We start from the raw sequence: 9,793 nt of genomic DNA on the forward strand, positions 1-9,793 counted from the left end.
CACTCCACTATTTGATCTTTTCAACAGGCAAGATTCAAAACCTTTACAATCTTAGCAAGCTTCCCAGGTGCTTGAAAACCTTTACAATGTCTTTGCTTCCCACAAAAGACTATAAGCTTCACAAGGTGCTTGAAAACCTTCCACAAGCTTCAGAAGGTGCTTGAAAACCTTCCACAAGTGTGTCCTCACACTTACACCACCTTAAATAGGTTTTGGTGTAGAAGAAATCACTCTCAATAACTCTCAGATACAGAATTTAATGCTAAAAGATTGAAAGAGAAGATTTGCCACTCAAGCTCAAGAGTATTTGAATGAAAGCTTTAAAATTAGCACAATAAATTCACAATGAATAAGAGAACTTTCATTTGTTAGAATTGTAATAAATGATGCCTTTTATAGGTGCTTTTCATTGCTAAAAATGTCTACTAGAGAGTGTGTCTAACAGTTCTTTAATTTTCAAAAAACTAGCCGTTATTACTTTGAAAGTCGTGCAGCAGAGTTGTGTCAGGTCAGATCATGAAAATAGTTAACTAAAATTTTCACTGGTTAACTAGTTTTGGAAGACAGAGAATTTAGACAACAAAACTAGTTAACTAATTTTTGCAACAGGTTAACTAATTTCGCTACTAACTGACTTAAATTTTGAAATTTTGAGTTTTTGAAGGAATGTTGTAAAAATTATTTTGACCATTCAAAAACCTTAGAAATGATATAAAAACACTTTCTAAACTCTTGAATCTAAAAACAAAATTGATTTTAGGTCTTAAATGGCATAAACTCTTCAATCTTGTACAATGGACCTAAGAACTCAATTTCTATCCTATTTCTTCATAGACTTTGATTCGTCTTGTGTTATACAAGATAATAATCTTCTTTTGTATCAGTCATTTCAATAGAATAGTCCTTCTATCAATGTCTTTGCATATCATGACCTATAAAATCACTTCAAATACTTAAGCACAAAGGGTTAATGTATATTTCATTAAGTTTTGTTATCATCAAAACCAAGCTTATTATAGCTTACAGGGCCTACATTTATGTTTTAAATCTATAATGGACTGATTTTAAATAAAAATTTCTCTTAGTATGGAAAGATATGGGGATTATCTTATCAGGATGCGCAGCACAAATTATGTGATTCATCATATATTTGCATATTGATGCCTTCTAGAATTACTTTATTTGTTATTCATTTTATATATTTTATTATTTTTATTATTAATTTATTTAATATATAGTAATTATCTATAAAATAAATTTATTTTATCAAAAATAAATTAGTAATCCTACATGTATATTTATTTTCACTGATTTTTTTTTTATAAATAATGTATTTAATTAATAAAATATAATTAAGAAAAACTTAACATAGGATCATTCAAATTACACCTTGATTATGAGACTAACCCATTGCATTCAACCTAAGCAAATGTCAATTTATGAAAAAAATCTTAGCATAAAATCATTCAAACTACACCCTGACATCAGACTTATCCCATCACATTTAACTTAAGCACATTTAACTTAAGCAAATGCTGAGTAAAAAAAAAAAAAAAAAATCCAAAAGCAAATGTCAAAACTGAAACAAGAACAAGTATATCTAGCAATTACATTAACATAGCAGAACCCAAACAATAACATCAACCACTAAAAAAATAAGATTAGCAAGCGATTCCATTAGAATCGGTTGTTAATTGATTTAGTAACTTATTTAGCAACCGATCCAATCAGTTGTAATGAGCCTGATTATAAATAGCAATTAACAATTAAATCGGTTGCAAATAACTATGACAACCAAATCAGTTGCTAAATTAATTAAACTTAAAAAAATAAAATTTTTTGTTAAAAACTATTGGTTGCTAGTAGCAACTGATTTAGCAATCGAAATTTATTGCTAATTGTCGACACCATATTTTGGCCGATCCCCAGAATCAATAAACTTTGAAACCGATCCCAGCACTAAGCGTCCCTTTGACAGCCAATTACATTCCCGATCTCTCTTTGCTAGATAACTACATTTCCGATCTCTCCTCACAAGGAATTGAATCAATGCTAAGTCCTCACATCAGTCAAAGCCTTACCGGTCTATTAAATCACTCACCGATCTCTCAAACCCATTGTCGAATCTCCTGACCAGTCAAGTATGTTCCTGATCTCTTTTGACAAAAGAAATTGAACTGACATTAGATCTTTGTTACCAGTTTTTATTGCCGATCTCCCTTTCAAAAGTTTAGGAATAAACAAAGGTTTCGTTCCGGTTTAAGGATGATCCCGATCTTAAATTTTCAGGCCAAATTTTCAATTTTAATTAAGTCTCGTTTAGCGTTGGTTCCCTACCGATCTTATGCTCATTGTGCTTTCCGATCTCTCACACTTAGGTTAATAATCACTTTCAGTTATTTCAACATACTCAGACAATCAAGTGTTCAAATAATTTAGAAATTTTTTGATCACAACTATTCGTCAAACAAAAGAGGCATTTCATTTCATTTCATTCCAAGAATTTGTACAAGTCATTCAGCTGGAGGATCGCCCCCAGCCTGATCTACATTTTGTCCGTCTCCCCTCTCACCCTCAACCTCCTCCTCACTCTCCTCACCTTCATCCTCGGGAGCCAGGTTGGCCATCCAGGAGAAGTCCTTCTCAGGGTAACGCTTCTTGAGCTCAGCCAGGAGATCTCTGTGGGCATTCACATAAGTGCCGGCCACTCCAGTCACCATCTCTTCTTCTTTCGCCTTGAGTTCCTCAGTAAGGTGAGCGATGTGAGCAGCTTCATCGGTCCGAAGTGCTTGAACTTCTTCTAGAACACGGGTTTGCTCGGCCAGAACACGAGACTGTTTGGCCAGCTTATCTTTATAGAACTTCATCCGCCCCTCAATTTCACATATGTAATCCCGAGCGGATGAGAGTTGGGATCGGAGAGAAAACATATCCTGACTCATCTTCTCGACTTCCTTGCCCAGGTGATGAGCTTTCTCCCGAACAATGTGCTGGTTCACCAAGCACTCCACGTTCAGGCTCATGGATCTGGTCAAAATGCTATCAAGAGTATCCGGGGATAGCCTATCTCGGTCTTCCCGAAGGCAGATGGATGACCCCAGGACCTTAGCGAAGCCTGGATTTTCTCGAACCGTCCGGTTCTTCTCCAGTGAAGTGAGCAGGACCTGGGCGCCCCGGGAAAGGGGCCTCACAGGAGGCTGAGAAGGACCCCCCTCGGTGCTCGGAACAACTGGAGGAGGTGGAGGAGACTCTTCTTGGTGAGGAGGAGATCGGATCGCTTCAACATCAGGGATCGGTTGCACTGAAGGTTGAGATGAACCCCCTTGCATCTCCTCAGCTTCATGACCGGGGGTCTGGAGCAGTTCAGATCGCTTCATCTCCCGTACTTTCCGAGAGATCTCTCTCTTTCGCTTCCGGCTCTCCTTGGAAGCTTCGTCTCTCGCCATACCTGCACAAAGAAAAGGTCAGTGAGATCGCTAAGGCTCAAGGATCATAGATATAGAAAGTACTGAGTCCGAGGTCAGAGAGCTGAAGCCCCCGATCTTGACCGGTGATCAACTGCAAGGTCCAATGGTGCAGTTCGGCAGTTACTGCATCTAAACAAGAGAACTTCTCTCGGCCCGCCTGATCGTTCAGCTCCATCACTATCAATTCTTCCTCCCTATTCAATACGAGACGCTTCGAAATTAAGGGGCCTTGGTGTAGCCAGCTACAAGGGAAACCCTCAAAGCCATTCAAAATTTTGCTTCTTAAAATGAAGAAGCGGTTCTTCCAATTTTTCAGGAAAGAAGGCAAGTCGGTGAAAAGCCAACAATGTGGCTTCGCCTGGAAGAACCAGTACTCGTCGTCCTTTCGATGGGTTAATCTATGCAGTTTGGCGAACACTTTAGGCATAGGACGGAATCCTTTAGCTCGGCAGAGGCCTCAGAAGGCTACTAATATCCGCCACGAGTTCGGATGAACTTGGGCGATGCACACTTGGAAAAATTTTAGAACTTCTTTGAAGAAGTCATCGAGAGGGAACCGCAGCCCAGCTTTTAATTGTTCCTCATAAACTATGATCATATCGTTCTCTTCAAAGAAGTGATCAGCTCGGTGATCGCCGTGACACCGGATGAGTTCATATGAATCGGGCCGGATGTTGTACTCCTGGCTGAACGATTGCAGGTCAGTTTCTTGCAAGATTGACGGCAGCTCGTCCATAGGAAGGTTCTCTCTCCCTGAAGAAGGCACGTGCTTTGATGATAATGCTTGCCCCTGAGCTGGAACCGAGACCCTAGGAGGTTCGGGTCACACGCTTGGCCCAGCCACCTCTACTTCATCCGATGACCATGAAACATGGACGGAAAGTGGGCTTGCCGCTCTCTGACCTTCGGCGCCGCTCATTTTCAAAAAGAAATAAAGAACTTAAAATAAAAGAAGAATCAAAACCCTTACCAGAGCTTGATCGGTGTCGGAAGAGCTTGAAAAATAGAGAGAATTTTGGAATTGTTTGCGAGAGACCGAAAATGGCATAAGAGAGCAACTGGCTAACCCCCACCCCTATTTATACTCGTTCGAGCAGTTAATGCTCACGATATTCCAGGCAATGCATCGGTTAGCGGGACTCGCCAGCTGTTCTGACACGTCTCTCGAATATTCCAAAATTACATAAAGAGATCGGTTAACTAGAGATCGACATATTAAGATAAATATTTTGAATAAAGGATCAGTTAAGGGCTGTTTAGTTAGGAACCAGATCGGACAAATACATCAGAGATCGGAAAATAATCAATAAGATGATAATTGGCGAAATAAGATTTTTATTTCCAAAAGATCGGATTACATCATTTGGGCGATCTCATGAGATCGGATTACATTTCCAAAAAGTCAGATTACATCATTTGGGCGATCTCAAGATCGGATTACATTAAAAATCTGATTACATCAAAAGGCCGATCTCTAAAGATCAGCAGAACATCCTATCTAAAGAGGGCCTATGTCAAAGCCAACATTGTGACTGATCCAAAGGGTGTCACCGACCCGAACCGAGCCGCTGTCGGAACACCCAATGTGGAGGAAAGCCGCTGTCGGAACACCCAATGTGGTGAGAAGCCGAATAAACTTGGAAGAGCAACCGCCAAGGGTCGGCGGAACATTAGCAGTTTTCTCGGCCGAAATCGGTTCGCCGATTATACCGATCGAACAACTCGAGATCAGCACGATCGAGGTCCGCAATCCAGACCGGTTAATTGGTCCAGTTCTCTCACCATCATCAGATAAGGTTATCACGATTATTCAATCACCGGGATCGTAAATTTTCAGTCGGGGAATAAAGTGGTTCATCGGAAAGGGATCAAAAGCTACAAACGTGGCCGGAACTACTGCCGGAGCAGCTAGAACAGGAAAGTAAGAAGGGAAAGAGGAAAATCGAATAAGGAAAGTCTCTTCTGTTAGGGGTATATATAGGGGAAAATCGGGCATTTATTGCTAAGCAGAAAACGAAGCGGACACTTCGGGAATTGAGGGGAATTAATGCTTTGACTGGACCAGGCCTGATTGAGGAAAGGATTGGAATAATAGAGATCGGAAGATGGGAGACCGGTATGAAAGATCGAAAAAGGAGCGTGTTAAGAAGATCAGAAAAGAAGAGAGATCGGAAGGCAAAGAGAATAAGACAAATCCCAATAACCGTCGTCAGAATCAGAACTAAGGTAGTTAAAGCGTTGCAGACGAAATCCCTACCGCATGCCTGAGAATCGCCCACAATGCTGACAAGTGCCAGGGTATGTCATGACAGTCCTGTACATCCCAATCTCCACCGTTGATCTCACTTGCAAGGACGAGTCCAGAGCCTTTAGATCAAAGGAGAAGACGACAAGACCGGCGCCTTTTATTCCCAGCCCTTGGATCGCCCAGGTCAACGAAGTTTCGGACCGTCAGATTAGAAGAAGAAAAGGACAAGTATCCTGAGAATGATCTCGGCCGTTCATTTTGATTCTCTTTAATTCTCAAGCATCCGATCATGTCCTTTGAAATCCTGACCCTCCATTTTCCTCAAAATAGATCTTGACCCTTCATGGAGAGCACCCGGTTCCTATAAATACCTGCATGAAAACTGTTCAAGGGGATGACGGAAAAAATATTGAAGAGGTGGTAATTATAGTGGAAGAACTCTGAAAATTAATTCAGCTCATTACTCTGCTATTGAAAAGACTTTTGAAACTAGTTTTCCGAAGTATTTTCTTGCAAAAGGGGATTTTTGAATACTGAAACTCCATTTTCAGGCCGTTCATTATCCTGTGACACTCTCGCTGTCTATCTTTGTCATCTTTATTTTCACTCCATTTTAGCAAAGTATCTTTCATTTCACGATGAACTTTAGTCATCGGGCCATCAGCTCGCCGTCCTATCCCGTCTGGCGATTTCGTAGTCGGTTCAATAGATTTGGCTCCCTACAGGTAAGTGTTTATATCGTAACTTTATCGAGTGTTCTTTTTATGTCACGTATTTCTATTGCTTTTACGTTTATAATTTTTACCGAGTTTACATTTCACGAAGAAAGTTATTCCCGAGTTCATTCCTGAGTTGATCAGTTCATTCTTTTGTCATTCCTTGTTACCTCTAAATGCAAGAGTTCTAGCCCCGAGCAGCATGCAAGTAGTTGGATAAACTGTAAACAACTGTATCTTAAGCGCTCCTTTAAAATAATAAAAGGTCTGAACAATAAGTCAGGGAAATGGATAAGTTGAATTACTAGGCTAGTACAAAAGGCAATTGGGTAAAACGCCATAAGGCGGAATAAAACCGAATCTCAGTTAAATAAACAAAATAGATCGAGTATTGCCCGTCAAAAGGTATTGGCACGGCGACCACATAGGAGGTCTGTAGAGTTCGGTTTAATGTCCCTTGTCTAATTCCGAGGTGCCAAAGAGTTAAAAAGAACCTTCTTTCTGGTCCTCCGAATCTTCGAATGTCAAAACCCTTAACCTTAGGCTCCCACAATATGTAAGATTTTAAGAGGTCGGAAAAGTCTTTATTCGACCCCCGTTCAAGTAAAAAGAGATCGGAGGAGAGTCCTTATCCGGTCTCAATTCAAAATTTTAATAAATATTTAACAGAGATCGGAGGAGAGTTCTTATCCGATTCTCAACTTAAAATTTTAACAAATAATTTAAAAGAAGTCGGAGGAGAGTTCTTATCCGGTCTCAATTCAAAATTTTAATAAATATTTAACAGAGATCGGAGGAGAGTTCTTATCCGATTCTCAACTCAAAATTTTAATATTTAAAAGAGATCGGAGGAGAGTTCTCATCCGATCTTAATTCATAATTTTAATAAATATTTAACAGAGATCGGAGGAGAGTTCTTATCCAGTTCTCCACCCAAAATTTTAACAAATAATTTAAAAGGAGGTCGGAGGAGAGTTCTTATCCGATCCTCAAGCTAAAAAATTAATATTAAAGAGATCGGAGAATAGTTCTTATCCGATTCTCAAATTGAATTTTAATAAAATAGCCCTTTCAAATAAAATTAACATATAACAGTAACTCACTAAGGTTGTCTCATTTACTTATGTATCTAGGTGATCCGAATTTAGTGAAAAATCAAAATTTCCTTTTGTCAAAAGGATTAACATTTTCATTCAAGCCCTCCTAACTAATTTATGAAGAACCCGAAGTTAAATCTACTTACCCTTATTGAGGGACGAGGTGGGGTGCCTAACATCTTCCCCACCCGTTTACGGACCCCGGACTTAGAATCTCTGTTTTGAAGTGGTTTCATTTTAATTTATTTTCACAAATGGTTTTCTTTAGTTTCCCTCAAAACTAAGGTGGCGACTCCTCACTCTTTCCCACTTCGGTGAGTGATCGTCCAGGCGACCGCAAAACTCCTTGCGACACTAATAGTAACCGAAACATAATCAGTCACACAAAATTTGATGTCTTTAATTTTGTAATTTTTGCTTTCATTTTGTAAATCGATTACTATTTACAACTAATTCAGCAACCGAAAAGTCGATTGCTAATTTTAAAAAAATTATTAAAAAATTAAATTTTCAAATAAAAAATTCAAATAAATAAAATTTTCAAAAATTACTAAAATAATAAATCATTAACAAAAAATAGTGCTAAAAATTAATATAAAATATGATAAAAATATTAACAAAAAATAAAATATAAAAATATATTTATAAGACAAATTACTAAAAAAATTACCATATACATACAAACATGCATATATATATATATATATATATATATATATATATATATATATATATATATATATATATATATATATATATATATTATAATAAAAAAATTACTAAAATTTAATACTACAAATAATTTATTAATAAAAAATATATTTGCACAAAAATTTTTGTTTTATGTAAAAAAATAAATTAAATAAAAAAGATGAGAAAGAAAAAGAAGATGAAGAAAAAAGATGAGAAAGAAAATAGACAATAAAGAAAAAAATAATGAAAAAAAATAAATGAGAAAGAAAAAAAAATAATGAAGAAAATATACGAAAAAGAAAAAGATGAAGAAGAAAATAAATGAGAAAAAAATAATAAAGAAAATGGATGAGTAAGAAAAAATGATAAAGAAAATATGTTAAAAAAAAGATGATAAATAAAAAAAAAAAGAGAATGAAAAGGAAGATAAAGAAAATGAGAAAAAAGGAAAGAAAGAGAAAAAAAAAAGAATAGTAAGAAAGAAAATGAGTAGTAATTAATATAAGTGAATTAGTAGCCGATTTTAGCAACCGATTATCGATTACTAATTTCTTTTAAGAATTCGATGAAAATTTTTAGGGCAAAAATTTTTACAATTGATTGCAAAATCGGTTACTAATAGCAACGGATTTTAATCGATTGTAACAATCGATTTGCAAATTTGTTGCAAATCAAAATAAAAATAGGCGAGAATTTTTTTGGAGAAAAAATCGATTGCTAATAATAACCTATTTTAATTAATTTCAAAAATTGGTTATTTTTGCAACGATTCGCAAATGGATTATAAATTTTAAAAAAAAATTGAGCTAGAATTTTTGGAGAAAAAATCAGTTGCTAATAACAAATGATTTTAATTTGTTGCAAAAATCGATTGCAAATAAAAATAAAAAATAAAAAAACTATGTGAAAATTTTTTAGGGAAAAGTTGGTTGCAAAATCAGTTGCAAAAATTAGCAACCGATTCGCAAATTGGTTGCAAATAAAAAAAGGGCAAGAATTTTTGAAAAAAAAATTTAGCAACCGATTTATAATTTGTTATAAAAATCGGTTGCTATTAGCAATCAATAAGGAATCGTGTCACACCTTACCCCTCCGTAAGGTATAACATGATCCCGTAAAATACTTAATGAACTACCGAACTTCACCTACCGATAACTCATTAAGTACCCTACAAGGGATTTTAAAACAATTTTCTTACATTTTGGAAGTGGTGAGTATTTTGGTAGGAATTAAAAACCATTTATTCAAAGTTTAAATACTAGTAAAAATTTTGTCCATTTTAAATTTTACCCCAAATTTTATAAAAAATTTTACAGAGTTCTGTTTGTTTTTGGAGAAAACCGTTTTCAAATACCTGAGAAAAACACTCCCAAAAATATTTCACAACTCTCAACCTCCAATAATTTACAATTCAACTAAAATCAATTCATTCTAAAACAGTTCCACAATCCAAATCAAATTTGTCAACTCAGAATATTTAATAATTCCATTCACAAAACATAAAGCAGGAAATTCATATGTACAAATATTAAATTTACAGAAGAAAATCTAAAATAATATTATTACAATTTA

This window comes from Hevea brasiliensis, unplaced genomic scaffold, assembly GCF_030052815.1.
Source record: "Hevea brasiliensis isolate MT/VB/25A 57/8 unplaced genomic scaffold, ASM3005281v1 Scaf1, whole genome shotgun sequence".
Taxonomy (NCBI): domain Eukaryota; kingdom Viridiplantae; phylum Streptophyta; class Magnoliopsida; order Malpighiales; family Euphorbiaceae; genus Hevea; species Hevea brasiliensis.